The sequence below is a fragment of the Myripristis murdjan genome, chromosome 12 (assembly GCF_902150065.1).
Source record: "Myripristis murdjan chromosome 12, fMyrMur1.1, whole genome shotgun sequence".
Classification (NCBI taxonomy): Eukaryota; Metazoa; Chordata; class Actinopteri; order Holocentriformes; family Holocentridae; genus Myripristis; species Myripristis murdjan.
The window spans coordinates 26,463,983-26,478,844 of record NC_043991.1 but is presented as its reverse complement, the minus strand read 5'-3'; positions in this window follow the sequence as shown (position 1 = coordinate 26,478,844).

The following is a 14,862-nucleotide window of genomic DNA, read 5'->3' as shown; positions in this document are numbered from 1 at the left end:
GCAAAGGGGGAGGGACTGAAAGCAGAACTTGTGTTGTTGTTTGGTCATGTTAAGCAGAGTGGCACCACCAGGACGCGTTGGAGAAGGACGATAAGCATCTCACATCCGTCTCTAACTAAGAAATGCCTCTTCCTGAAGATCAGTTGAGCAGCCTGTAGACAGAGGCACGGGGTTACGGATGCCTGTGTAACGGAAACTCTCCTCAAGGATGGAGTGTGTTTTAGAGAGACTGGTGTTGTGACTTTCTCTGGACTGAACGTGCCAGCACCTTCCCCAAAAACAATGCCCTGGGCTGTCAAAATGCTTTGTGTAACGTGACTATGTTGTCATTCATTTTCTATATCTCTCCTAGTGCTTATTCCTTTTCTGTTATTCTGCATAGTATCTCTGATGTTACTGTTGGACTAGATTAAAACAGAAAGTAGTTATATTTGGACAGTAATATTGTGAGAACAGCGTGTCCATACTAATCAGGTCACGGACACTGACAATAAATCCCAACACTGATTAGCATTATAACAAATCTGATGATGCCCGGATGATGACAAATTGAAAGAGTTCACCTGATGGAAGAGAAAGGATGTATGAGATTATCTTCTAACAACTATTATAGCTCTAAATTGCCACACTGATAACAATTAACATTGAGAAATGCACTCTCTATCTCTCTCTTTCTCTCTCTCTCTCTCTCACACACACACACACACATGCCCACACACACAATACCCCAGTGGTGCACCATTCAGCTGAAGGAACATATTCAGCCTCATTGGCAGCACACATTGTCCAAGCATGGGCTACAGGGGAGGATAATTTATGGCAGGTATTACCACAATGTGCTGTATGCCACAATGCAGCCAGAGGAGCACAGCATTCCCTAATTCCTAATGACCCACTTCTAGCTCTTTTCAACTAGAAGAAGTCGTAGAAGCCTCTTAGCATGCTGGGACGCTCGAGAGATCAGTGTTACATTCAGCCTCACTGTGCGGTGAGCAGCTTCATGCCAGGCAGTGGAAACATTCCGTACATTTCACGTTGTTGGCGGTGGTTTACAGGTGTGGATTTTCTGGACACTGTTGGGCTGGATTTTGGAATGAAAGATTTCTTTGCAGAAGGACATGAGGCTTGACTGGAACTGACTTTTCTCGGATCGTGGCTTGGAGCGCGTACCTGAACGCCCTCAACTTGGAGATACCCAGTTTACTCTCATTCCATCTCCTGTGTTTTCTTTTTCCCCCAAGCCAAACACCATCCACTTGAGGCCCTGCAAGGATATGCTGATCAGGAAAACACTTAGTTAACGTATCTGCCCTTAAACCTAATAAAATGACTTTCTGTTGAACACTGTGTTGGCTCTCTCATTTTATCGTCTTGATGAATTTACCTCTTGAAAGGCCAGGCAACCCAAATATGATGGAGAACTCAGCTACTCTGAAACTTAAGAACCCCACTGAGCAAAGACAAGAAAGCCATAGACAGACCAAGCTGCAAAAAGCTATTCCAGAGTTGTGCAAGAGCAATCAAATCTTGGATTGGAAGTCAATTTTACAAGTGGATGCTGTATTGTGATGCCCATTTGTTCCTCTTTCAGCAAATCCCACCAAGAGAGAACCTAAAGCAATTTGTGGCAATACCGTTGCAGTATTGGATGAGGCATAGCGGACTTGCTGTGACTTCACTATGGAAGCAGCTTCTTATCATACCAACCTGAAAGCTGACTTCTTGACCAACATTGCTTTAGCCTTCCGGTGAGAGACTATTGGTTCTAGCCTTATCAGTTTGATGGGATTTGCGTTTCTTTTGGAAAACTATCAAATCACTTTCTAAATAGCGCTCTCACACAGTCAAAACCCTTACCTGGAAAATAAAGATCTGGTTCTCTTATGCAGAGTAGGTCAGCTACTCGACCATAGTCTGCACTGTGTGTCCCTCTCATCAAGAAATATTCTCTCCACTGTTTTACTTGAGGTAAAAGTGGTCACCTGTCATGGAGACGGATGAAATCACGCTGCTGTTATTCCTTGTAAGCAGCTATTAAATAACCAAGACTCCCAGTTCCACGCTCAAGCTGGCCAAGAGGAAGACAGAGCCACAACTGGATTCTGGGGAAAAAAAATCACATGAACAAATTTATATTCTGTCCTGCATTTGTGGAAATAGTGTAAGATATCCTGCCACCAAAGCCATTTAACCTATGAGCTGGAGTTGTTGAAAATCTACCTTAAGTAGACTATTACTGCCTAACATTCGTAAACTGGAAAGAATGGAGACCTCTATAAACAAGCATGTGCCGTTCTGTCTGGATCAGGAACCCTGCACTCTCAGACATAGGAAACTAAATCTCTGCTGTTAAAGGACAAGGTCACTGTGTCAGAAGGCCAAGAATGGAATACATTTTCCCTGGTGGGTGGAAATTTATTCCCAGGGAGCCATCCCTTGAATTCCCACAAACTGCCACAGCCCACTTACAAAGATGGCCATTCTGGGACACACACCTGCAGGATCTGAACCCAGGCAAAGATTGAAGATGTTCCCAAGTTCCAGACCACAGGAGAGCTAGTAGAGAGGGTGAGTGAAGTCTTTTTTTTTATATATATATTTTATGTTTAAAAACTACATTGTCAAGTGCTCCAACAAGGAGAGTAACTATGTACATAATTGTTGGTCACCAGTATTTCTCAGGTGCTGTACTTACCCTCACAGACCCTTGAAATCCATTTTGGGGCAGGGAAGGCCTTTAGGTAGACACTGAGCCACCTCTGTGGGTCAGATGTGAAGAGGAAACCTAAGATTATTGTTATCACCTCTTTAACTGCAAGAGGACAAGCCCTAAGGTAATCTCATGATAATACTACGACTAATATATATCACTGAAACTCAGTTTAGCGGTGATAGAGTGGTTTGGCATCCACAAATACAGGATTCACAGGCGGGCTGGAGGGCAAGTTAGCAGAATTACCCAACATCTTATTACTTCCCTTTATTATTACCTTATTACCTTGATGCATGTTCTCTCTGCTGAAGTGGCCGCTCAGGTCAGCGTTGGAATTAAGATGGTATGTCAGCCCTCTCCTCATCACATGAAGGAGGTAAGGGAGCCACTGCAGTAGAGCCATGATGTTTTTCATAAATGCCTGGGATGAGCCACTGTAGTTGCCTGTAACATTGTACTGAGCCTTCAAATGTATCACATACCTGAGTCTCTACAAGACTCCCTCACAGCAGAGGTAAAGAAAATGTCACAGTTAGGCGTTATGGAGAAAGCCCAAGCCTGCTGTAATACCTAGATTTTGTAATGATTTGGCAGCGAATACTTGATGTTTATCCCATGACAGGTGGCAAGTTGATGGAGTGAGTAAGGCCAGCCCATTTCATCAGTACACCTGACCTCACCGAAATGTACTAGCAAGTACCATCAGCACCCCCATACTTGGGACTTGATCAAATACGCCAGATGGATTATTTCAGTACTGGGTGCTTCCACTGGGATCAGCAACTCATGGACAAGATTTTCCAGGTACCTGTGGGCATGTAGCCACCTTCTGTAGATGGCTTTGTCACCCACAATGCCAGCTGGAGGAGCCATCTGACCTAATAAGAGTCTGGTACTGTGAGTCTTCAGGGGAACTGGGGTCATGGCCAGCGATGCCAAATGTCGCTTTGTCTCCCAGTGTTGGAAATAGATAATTTGGGTTGGACTCACAAAAGAGGGAGGGTGAAACCCCAGAGGAGGATAGATGCTGTTGGTGTAGACCAAACGTCTCACAGAAAGAAGACAGAGAGCATTTCCAGTTTTCTTGGATAATATCAAGAACATAATCACAATTTTGCATCTGTTGCATTACCTGTCCACGACCAGACTGAAACATATACCTCAGTAGTTACCCGCCTTCTCTTCTTAAGCAAAGTGTGTCCTGCATCCTCCATGAGGCCCTGACTTCTGCAATCTTCAGATCTGACAAAACTTTTTGTTGTTTAACCAGAGGATGCATTTGATCTTGTTGTAGGAGTAGTCGGCTCTCAGCGGACCTTAAAAGATGGGATAGAACACCTCATCCTATTCATCAGAGCAAAATAACAAAAACCTCAAAAGAATTATGCCACAACTGAAGGCGTGTCTGTCAGGATGGCCTTGGGGAAGCTGAAATACTACCAGCACAGGAGGTTTGACCTTTATCCTGACAACTGACGACTGAGAACTCAAACTCAAAGATCAAAATGCCAGATGCATGAAACCGAATGGTTTGACGAGCTACCAAATTACCAGTCACAGGTCCAGCAGTGGACGAGGACACTACATGGAAATGCTTTTGTCCTGTCTAGATGGGATGAGGCAGGGAGGAGACACTGTGGCACCACATTACTAGGCCAGTGAACAGGCAGCAGATATTGCAGGTATTATTTCGGTGTTCTGCTGTGTGCACGGGAATACTTTCAGCATTGCACTACAATCCTTAATTCTCACCGATTTAGCTCATTTTAAGGAGTCATGGAAGTCTTCATGGAAGTCTTAAACTCTGTTGGAACTCTGTTGGAACATGCAGCTTTATGCCACACCGTGGGAACGCTCGATTGTGAGAACTATGTGTTCTTCTACCATCAATTTTATGGACACCGTTGGAATTACATTTATCTTGGACAGGATTGCTGGAATTTTGGATTTGCAGGCAGTGGCTCCTGAGACTTACTAACTTTTTTGGATCGAGGCTTGGACAACAAGGAGTTACTGAGCCAAATCCCACACTGATTCCCTTTTTCTGGTCCCCAGGTGTCCAACTCTCACAAATATATAATGAACTTTCATGGAGCTTGTGTTCCAGTCTCACCTTGTCCTTTACATAATAAAAGCCACATTTTGTTGAAATCCTGAAACTTCCTTGTTTCATTTACTTTGCTAATTTAAGCCCTCTCAAGGTGAGATACTCCCACATGCACAAATACACACACACACACACACACACACACACACACACAAAGGTCCAAACAGGAAGTGGTTAGGTTTTATGTTTGTAGTTATGTGTTGTGCGCCACTGAAATCACAAGTTGTACACAGCAGTTTTCTAACTCTGTATCAGCCCAAAAATTCTGCCTCTCCACCCGGGAAATGTTGTGATGTCATCAGAACTTCTGACCAGATTGTTCAGTGTAACAAGTGCAACCTTTTTACCATACACTATATCAAAGTAGTATGTTATATGCAAGCACAACTGTTCATTCCCATGCACAGTGCCCACCTAAGATTTCCTATACACTGCAGAGGTGCTTCCCGAGAATACTGAAGCATTTAAACCCATTATCTTTGAAGCCAGGAACTTAAGGTGACAACGAGCTGACAAAAAATGATTTGACGGTCTGTCAAGTAAGGATGCTCAGCGTGTCCCTTTTCATAAACTCAATGACTCAATGTCTGCGTGCATGTGTGTGTGTGTGTGTGTGTGTGTGTGTGTGTGTGTGTGTGTGTGTGTGTGCGTGCGTGCGTGTGTGCGTGCGTGTGTGCGTGTATGGGGTAAGGTTGTGTGTAACTTTTAAAAGCTGTTTTATGTTTCCTTGGAAAATCCAGCCTAGTGCAAGTATTTCAGCTTTTTCAGGTGTGTGATGTGATGTGTTTTTTCTCACATGCTCTTTAGATCTGCATTGCTTTGGAGAAAATAGAAAAAAAAAAAAAAAAAAAACAGTGCTAATCTAAGTAAACTTATATCATAGTTGTCAAATGTGGTGAAAGTTTGATTTAATACTTTATCACTTTTTCTTTTTCTTTTTTTCTACTTAACTGCTTTTCTTTGTAGGCACAATATGCCTTGGAAATCTTGTACCTAAGTTCCATACAGTTCTATCAAAAATGTTCAATATTAAAGATTTTATTCTTGAAATGATTATGTACGCAGTGACATGCATTTATGTTCAGTTTTATACCCTCAAACATCTTAATACATTCTCTGTACTCAACTTTAGATTTGCAGTTCTATATGAATGTTTATGTTAAACAGGTTGATATGATTGCCATGCTGCTTATCTTAGGCCAAGTTTTTTTTTTCCTTCTTTTTCCTTTCCATCAAATCATTTGCATTTGTACATAGTGTATCATGTGTTGAAATAAATATGCAGTGAAAGCTTAGAATTCACTGTTTATCTTTGGTTTAAAGATTTAAATCACTTTGCCTTCATATTGTCCTTGTGGTCTTTTCTGAGCAGCACCTCGTGCATGATGAATTTAAAAAAAAAAAAAAAAAAAAAGGGAAGAAAGAAAAAACAACAAGAAAAAGAGCACATGAACTCAATGAAATGGAGGAAACAAGAACAGGAATAACAATTCAGCTGTGGGTACATCAGTGGGAGTTTGGGTGCAGACGTCTGTGTGAGTTTGGGTTTGTCCTGTGAGGCCGCTGTCTGTCTCGAGACACAAGAAGGCAAATGGTGTTTCATAACAGCAACAAACACGGTTGACGGTGACACTACAGTTTTTGCGCAGACGGGTGGAGCGCAGCACTAACCGTGCTAGGGATAGCACTTTGATTCCACAGGGGCCACCCATACACACTCTGTCTAAATGGGGGTATTTCAAAGCTTTTTAGGTCAGCTAATGTGGGCCATTTCAACTGCAAATCTACCAGTCAAGCACAGGTCCACATCTCCAGGGAAGCGCCGTGTCACCCAGATAAAGCACATCTGAGGACCGATTTATAAAATTCACTCAGATCTAATATTTAATTGAATCTGAAAATCATTTTTCAGCATGTGTGTACACCTGATTTATACAATGATCTCAGACTGAATAATTTGTTATATGCTCATTTAAAGTAGCATACTTATGTTGTGTGTACCTGTAAAACATAAACCCAAGTGAGCATGTTTTTCAATCAGCTCACCTTCTGAATGTGACCCTGAAGTCATTGTGCAGCTTTGAGCACATTAATAATGGCGTAGTCTATGCTTTAAGAGGCTGAGAGTGATTTTTACATTTCTTTTACTATACCGCAGTGTGCAAGTTAATTAACTCTTAATATAGCAAAGTTATGATGACTTCAGATTCAATCATGAGCCCATCAGTGTTCTTTTATGATTAAACCCATTTTGAATAAAGATATCAACACAGTTCTCTTTTTAGGACACTTCACATATTCACTGACACAATATTATAGAAAAATACAACTTACAGAGCTTTGTTTGTATATATATATATATATATATATATATATATATATATGTAACCAGTATGTGTTTACTTTATAAGATATTGCATGAATAAATTAAATAATTGATTCCAAAAGCTCATGGTGAAATATGACATACAAGATCATCAATGAGGGGAGACAGTTTTATAAAACATGACTCAGCAAAATTTGCTCAAACTGCTTTTTCAAATGCAGCAACAGCGGAGTACTCTCCCTGCAAATATTAGAGGGTGTAATAGTTTTAATCAGTTTAAAAGTGATGTTAAGAATAGTTGAAAGAGAGGTAGTCATGTTGTCGTTAAGGTGTGATAATGCCTCACACCTGTCCTTACAGGTGTATTTGTAAGTGTCATGTGCATTTGTCATTTTTTATTGTTATATTTGCATTGTACACACACTCCAGGGACAACAGATGACACCAAGGAAGAGAACTCAGATCTGAGGCCTGACTTGAATTTGGACTTAATAAGTAAATAAACAAGTATATGCTGTGACTGTCTGACACTGACTGACAGTTTATTCCATAGAAAGGGAGCACCATGTGATTTATTATGAATTAAAGAAAGAAAAGAAAGGAGTCCTATGCATGGAGGACATGAAGGAGTGTAGAAAGGGTGAGAGGAAATAAATCTTACATTATTTGAAAGCAAGGCCTGTGAATGCACTGAATGTTGAGAGGGAGTTGGTAAAAAAGTTTTTCTCAATGAAGAATATGATGAAATATGTGTGTGTGTGTGTATATATATGTGTATATATATATATATATATAGAGAGAGAGAGAGAGAGAGAGAGATTGAGAGAAGGCAAAATTAATATTAACAGTGTGATATAAAGTTTTGGCAAGTATTAATGAATTGTCTCGGCTTTTGGAAATGTTCAAGTTCAAGTTCAGTTTTATTTACAGCCCAATATCACTGTGTTCAGTGATCCTGGGTTATTGATAGGGGACAAAAAGATGGCAGTCACGAGCTTGGACATCACCACAAATTCCTCAGAGCAGCGCAGGTAAACAACAACAACTCTCAGATAAGAAAGTAGAGCCAACTCTTCCATTTTTGGAGGTTACAGATGCTGGGCCAATTCTATCTACCAGAGATTTCAGTTTGCAATCTTCTCGCTCTGACTAAGGTATAAATATTCATGACTTGAGGGTCTCTGTAGGGGTGCTCATGGCAAGCAGACAAATAGCTTGGAATATCAATCAATGACATGGAAAATTCATATTCACTGATGACTTTGCATAGCAGGAACCTATTAAATGCTTTTGTGACCCTTCTGGGCTACAAACGTTTTCAAAGTTCTTAAACGTTTGCTGTCTTTGTGAAATATGCACATTCTCATATCTTTTTTTTTTTTTTTTTTTTTTTGCCGTCTTTCAAACACCGGTTTCATGTTAACGCAGGAAAATGGGTTGAGAGAAATAGCATTTTTTGTACTTTGCACTTTGAAAATGCCTGCATATACATACATAAATTAACATAACCCAGCAGCTTTATAAGTGACTGGTTGGTATAAACCATACATGATAAAACATCCATTGGGCATGTTCTCGCATATATGTTATGGAAACACACCAGATGTGGGTCCCTCCTGCCAAAAACTGAACTTGAGGTGAGAAGAAGCTTGGACAGCAGATGGCGCTGTATGAACTCTGTTTTACCCTCTGTCACATTATTGTTATCATGTCGAGGCATGTGCTCACATTCTATTGCCCAGTGTGTGTGTGTGTGTGTGAGTGTGTGTGTGTGTGCATTTGTATGGTGTTTCCATTACATTTGAGGCAGTCTCACACACTTGTGTGTATGCCCTTTGAAGAGTGAGTAGGGTCCAGTCAGAGCTGGCACTCGGAGGCCAGCTACACCCTGTCTGACTATGACAGTTTCAGCTCAGCACTTATCCAGGAGACAGAGCCTACTGTGTAGAGCTGCAGATAAAAGATTGCATATTCATATTCTAAGCAAAGCACACTCACACTATAGAGGTTGCTAAATTGATGTGCATCATTTAATGCTTTTCTTACATGAAAATATGGCAAGTTATGCACTGGGATATAGCACTAATATTAGCTCAAAAGTATCTACTTGCTCTGCTTTTATCGCCATTGCAGAAATATCTAAGCAGTGCAAACCACGTCCCAGCCGGATGTCGTCTGTCCCAGGCAGGCAAATGGACGGGCTGCAGGCTAGACCAGCAGGCCTCTCTCTTCCCCTCCAGACGCTACACACACATCCCTGGCTCAGCCAGAGCCCTCTCACCCCATCTAACACGCCCCACCCCGCCTGCCTCTGGACAACTGCTCTGACTCAAACGGATTAAAGATGACTCTCTTCTCTCACTTTCTTTTTTTTCATTTTCTCTTGACTTCTCTTTTCTTTCCATGCCGGATGAAAGGCCTCCCAGACACCCACTCCATACGCATACCATTCAGGCCAGGACACACAGGAAGTCTATGTGCTGCAGAGACAGAGAGGGGAGGGGGAGTGGGGAGGGAAGTGGTGGAGAGGAGAAGGGGGGGTGGACTGAGTGCAGAGGGAGAAAGGGGGAATGCTGTGGAGGGGGGGGGAAGAGAAGATCTAAATGCAAGTCATGTGAAGCTCATGAGAACTAACCTACAAAAGCTGGAATCTTGTTTTCTTTTCACCAGCTCCAGTGTTATTCTTTTTATTTGTTTCCTTTCTCTCTTAATCTTGGATAATAGCTCCTTATTTCCTTCCTGTTGCCATGGGAATTTGCAGCCCTCATCCTTGTTTTTGAAGACAAATGTCGCTATCCTCCAAACGCAACTCGCTACCTTGAACTGGCTCAGTTGGCGAGAGAAAATGCATGCTCTGTCCTGAATATTCTCAAACAGAGGCATAGTTGTATAGCTGTCCAAACACTAATTGAGGCAGTAAATTCTATTTGCACACTACGGACTGTTATGTGTATCCAACTACATGTTGGATTTGTTGACCCCCTTTTACCCAATAACTTTAAATAGCGATTTGGGGCTTTCGATGCAGTAAAATCAAGCTGTAAATACCCATAAACAGAATTCCTTACAGTTGTTAGGAGTGTCTTCGTGTTTTTTTTTTTGTTTTTTTTTTTGTTTTTTTTTGTGAGAGGAGCCATGCCGTTTAGTTATGAGATTAGCTCCAGCCTGAATTTGCTATGGAAGTGTGAATAATTGCATCACGTGGAACTGAGCACTCAGCGCATTTGTTACTTTTACAGAGTGTGTTGCCTCAATGTGTGTGTGCGTGTGTGTGTGTGTGTGTTTGATGAGGGGGTTGTGACTGCGCAGCCCCAACTCACAGGGGCCGGCGTCGAGTCGCATGCTTTGAATTACTGTACATTTGTGGCTGGTAGACAGTCTGCTGCCAACTGTCCCACACTGGATCAGACAGCTAACATCAGCACTGCGGGTTTATGCCACGAGTCCTCCTTTAATTCCCCTCTCCTGCTCTCGCTCCTCTTACTGTCTTTTTCCAACTGGCTTTCTCCCTGTTGCTTCCCTTTCATCTCTTCTCCCTCTCTCACACACACACAAACACATACAAACGACTCTCACCCTCTTTATTTTTAATCATCTCCTCCGCACTCCCTCTCTCTCAGCCTTCTCTCTTCTGATTGTTTATTCATGCCCCTTTCTCTCTTAAATACATAAATAGCACTCACACCGTTTATACAACAGGACAGAGACACCGACACCCACACACATTCTTGTATGCTACACGCACAAGCGCATGGGTTTTTCGCCCCTGTGCACACACAGTTCACCAGGCAGCTAATCCACCGCTGACTGAAGCCTGCTCTTTTGTCGACGTGGTGAAGGGAAAAAGTGTCAGGTGACTAATCAGCCCACATTACAATGTGGCTTGATCATGGCCTTAGCTGCCTCGCCCCTCCCGTGGATCCTGCCAAGGTGCCAGGGAAAACCACTGACATCATTGCCCCACTCCAGGATTCAACAAAGAGCAGCATTCCTCCCTCTGTCGGGACACAATGCACTGTGTTAATATACAGCCTCAGCCTCAACCAGACAAAACCGGTCAAGAGACTCTCCCTCCCTGTCTCTCTCTCTCTCTCTCTCTCTCTCTCTCTGCCATAACCCTTTTCCCATCCCACAAGTACACACCTTCCTTTCCTCTGTGTACATGAACGTGTGTGTGTGTGTGTGTGTGTGCGTGCGTGCGTGTGTGTGTGTTTGGACAACTTGAGACTTGACAATGTACTGATAGATATTCTCAGGAAATACCATCGCGTTTATCTTTTGCTTTTGAGAAGTGCCTTTTGTAACTTGGTGAGAGCTTAATTTGTTATAATAATTATGCTAATTAGTATTATTTATTTGGTTAGCTAGTTAGTATTAACTTATTTATTTATTGTGGATGCATCAAATTTATTGTCTCAAGGATATGTAAAAAATACGTGCAGTTTTATTAAAATCATTCTTTCCCAAGCATGCTTATCCATCCATGTACTTTGCTGTATTTGTTTGAATACTTCTAATTTTTAAGTATGTGCATGTTTTTTTTTTTTTTTTTTTTTTTTTTTTTTCAGTTTCCATTTGTCTGTTTATACGAGCAGGCGCATCCTGTATGACTGTTCCCCATGCTTTATCCCCCCAAACAGACAAGAGGAACATAAGCAATGTGATCCACTTGTCCGTCCGGCCATGCCCCCTCATCTCAGCAGAACATTCACCCTGTGACCTTTCACCTCTGACTGTAAACAGGCAAAAGCAGATCCTTGAGCTGTCTCGCAGAAAGGGAGACTCAAATGATGTAATTATTCTGCTTTTACAATTTATTTATACACTCTAATCTGATTATAATCAGCATTTTATTGCTTTTTTTAATTGGCCCAGATGTTCAAGTTAGACCAGTTATGATTAACCTAAGGAGTGCAATAGAGTAAAAGTACAGAAATATTGTTGTTGTTGTTTTTTTGTTGTTGTTTTTTCTCAATTTTGTATGGCGTGTGTTGACAGCCTGCATGTCAATAGTGTGTAAAACTGACACATGACCTGACTCGACGGCCACATGTCACCGCCACATGAATCATCGCCTCTGTCCAAATGACTAACCCCTCCATCCACTTCATATCTGTACTGTTATTACAACAGGGTGGATCTATTTTTGCACATTTTTTTCTCTCACTTCCTATAATGAATACATCCCTACTGTCATTGTTTTGCATTTTTCTTTTCTCAAAACAAAAAAAAAAAAAATCATATTCATTTACAGGAAATAAGCTAGAGTGTCAGTGAAAATGCACCTGGAGATCTGGTCACTTTTTGTTGATACAAGTGATACAAAGCGAGGGAACGACTTTAAGGCTCACTTCTAACATCTAGCATTTCAATCCCATGTCCTTTTCTTTTTTTTCAGTCTTCCTAAACAGCAAGCGAAACAATACCCAGCAGGCGTCACAAGATAAGTTACTGACGCTCAGGAAGGTTTCCCTTCCCTTTATTTTTGGTGCCTTTTCCTCTGCAGGTCATTTCTGACCTCCACACACATACAGACACGGGCACACACACACATACACAGACACATATACACACAGGACTTCACCTGGCCCCCACATGGCACATGCAAATGAATCCTGAGACGCATGCCATCTAGCAAGTAAAACCCCTTTCATGGCGAAATAAATTATTCAAGAGGCTCCAAACGAAGATGAAAGTGATTACAGAGTTATGGGCGATGTTTGTTTTTTGCACGAGTCCAGCATCTGAACCGATCGACCCGGCGGTCACAAACACAGGCATGTTCAGGATAGGCCTGCAAACAACTCTATCATTCACTTCCTGTTTTTGAGCACGTAGCCCATGACCTCAGAAGGAGGAACACAGGAAGTGATCCAAGTGGAAGACAGAGACACAGATTTCCTAGATAGAATTAAATTGAAACACATGTTGAACTTTTCCAGGAGGGATGGGATGCATCTGTTCTGCAAATAGAGTGGTGCACTGTATGTGGCAGCTGCAGTTAGTGGATCCATGGTGCAGTCATCTTCGGCTCAAACTCTATCAGTGTAACAGCTTCATTTTGTTGACATGTGTGTTGTTTTTTTCATTGTTTCCTTTAGGCTATGAAGCTGGGACAAACTCGAGGGCTGTTGAAGTCTTCCCCCCTCTGTGTCTTTCTGTCTCGCTGTCTCAAACACTTTTTTTCTCTTTAAGTTCAGTTACCTCAGCTGTATTCGGCAACTGAGTGCAAGTAAACAACATGTCCATGTGAAGACGGAGCTCACTCTTTAAGCTCCCTTGGCGCTTCAGTGTTTTTCTTGGACGTCTTGCTGGACAGCGGAGATCATCTGGGATGATGAGATATGACCAAACAGAATGGCGTAGCACTCTGCTGTGACCGTGCCTTTTGTTTTTCCCAACATTATTTCCACTGAGGCATTTTGCTTTTACAACTGACACACAGTTTGTAGTCATGTGCCCTCCCCTGACACGAACATGGATCAAGTGATCAGCAAATGTACATTACTGTTACTATCCTACTTCGATCACTGTGTGTGTGTGTGTGTGTGTGTGTGTGTGTGTGTGTGTGTGTGTGTGTGTGTGTATATACAAAGTAACTAACATAATGGAGCGTGTACTACATACCAAGGCTAAGTCCAGGGTTCAATTCAAGCCGGGCCCTTTGTTGTATGTCATCTCCTCTCTTTCCCCGGCTCTTCCTGCCCGTCTCCACTGTCACGATCAAATAAAGCTGAAATGCCAAAAAAAAAAAAAAAAAAAAAAAAAAAACTTTAAAAAATAATTTCTGTAGACTGTTTGAATGAGAAGTGTGACATCTGTTTTTTTTTTCCTGAGCTAGACAGCCTACTGTAAATGTCTCAAAATTTTGTAATAGAAATTGCCCAATTCTTCTGTCATCACGCCACCGTCTGACTAAGTGGCACGCTGGCCTGGTGTGTTTTCATCCTTTCCCCGAATTCGTTATAATTTTGTCTTCATGAGCCCCATGTTTGTTAGATACAATGTAAGAGAAATGGTAGAATAACAATAACATTAATAGTACACTTATATAGCTAACTGTACTGTAAGTGCATGTGGAACAGTTTCTTAAGGAATAATTGTGATAGCTTTACTTTCAATTTTTTTCCGTCCCCAGACTGAATGTTGCAGATTCAAGGAAAACAACAGTGGTCCCAGGCTGATCGTTGAACTGCTTACAGAAATAGAAATCATTTTGTGCCATCAATTACAAGATCAGTAGGTCACCAGTATAAATACAACATGGATATGTACAAGTCAGCACCATAAAGCAGACGTCCCAGTCTCATTACACTTTTGTCTGGTAAGTAAAATAACAGTCAAATCAAAGTGGTCCTCCTCCTGCCTGTATGGGACATGTTGAGGGACTGCTGGTGTTCACTCTGTCACTCAGTGACTAAGGTGGATCATGTCTCATGACCAAGCTTTCACGGTTGAGTTTATATGTAGTGTTCATGCTTGAACTTGTTGCCACTAGTTAGTTATTATCAGTTAGTGATACATTATATAGGCTAGTTAACTGGATCCTGGTAAGTTACCCATGAGTGACTATAGAAAGCTATATCGGTGAGAGTATTTTTATCATGACACTTTTTCCTGATCTACTAGAGTAAATAATTTCAATATAAATCAGTACTTTGCTTTATTTAGCTTATCACACGAAAGAAACCACGGCTAATGAGTAACTGGGAAAAG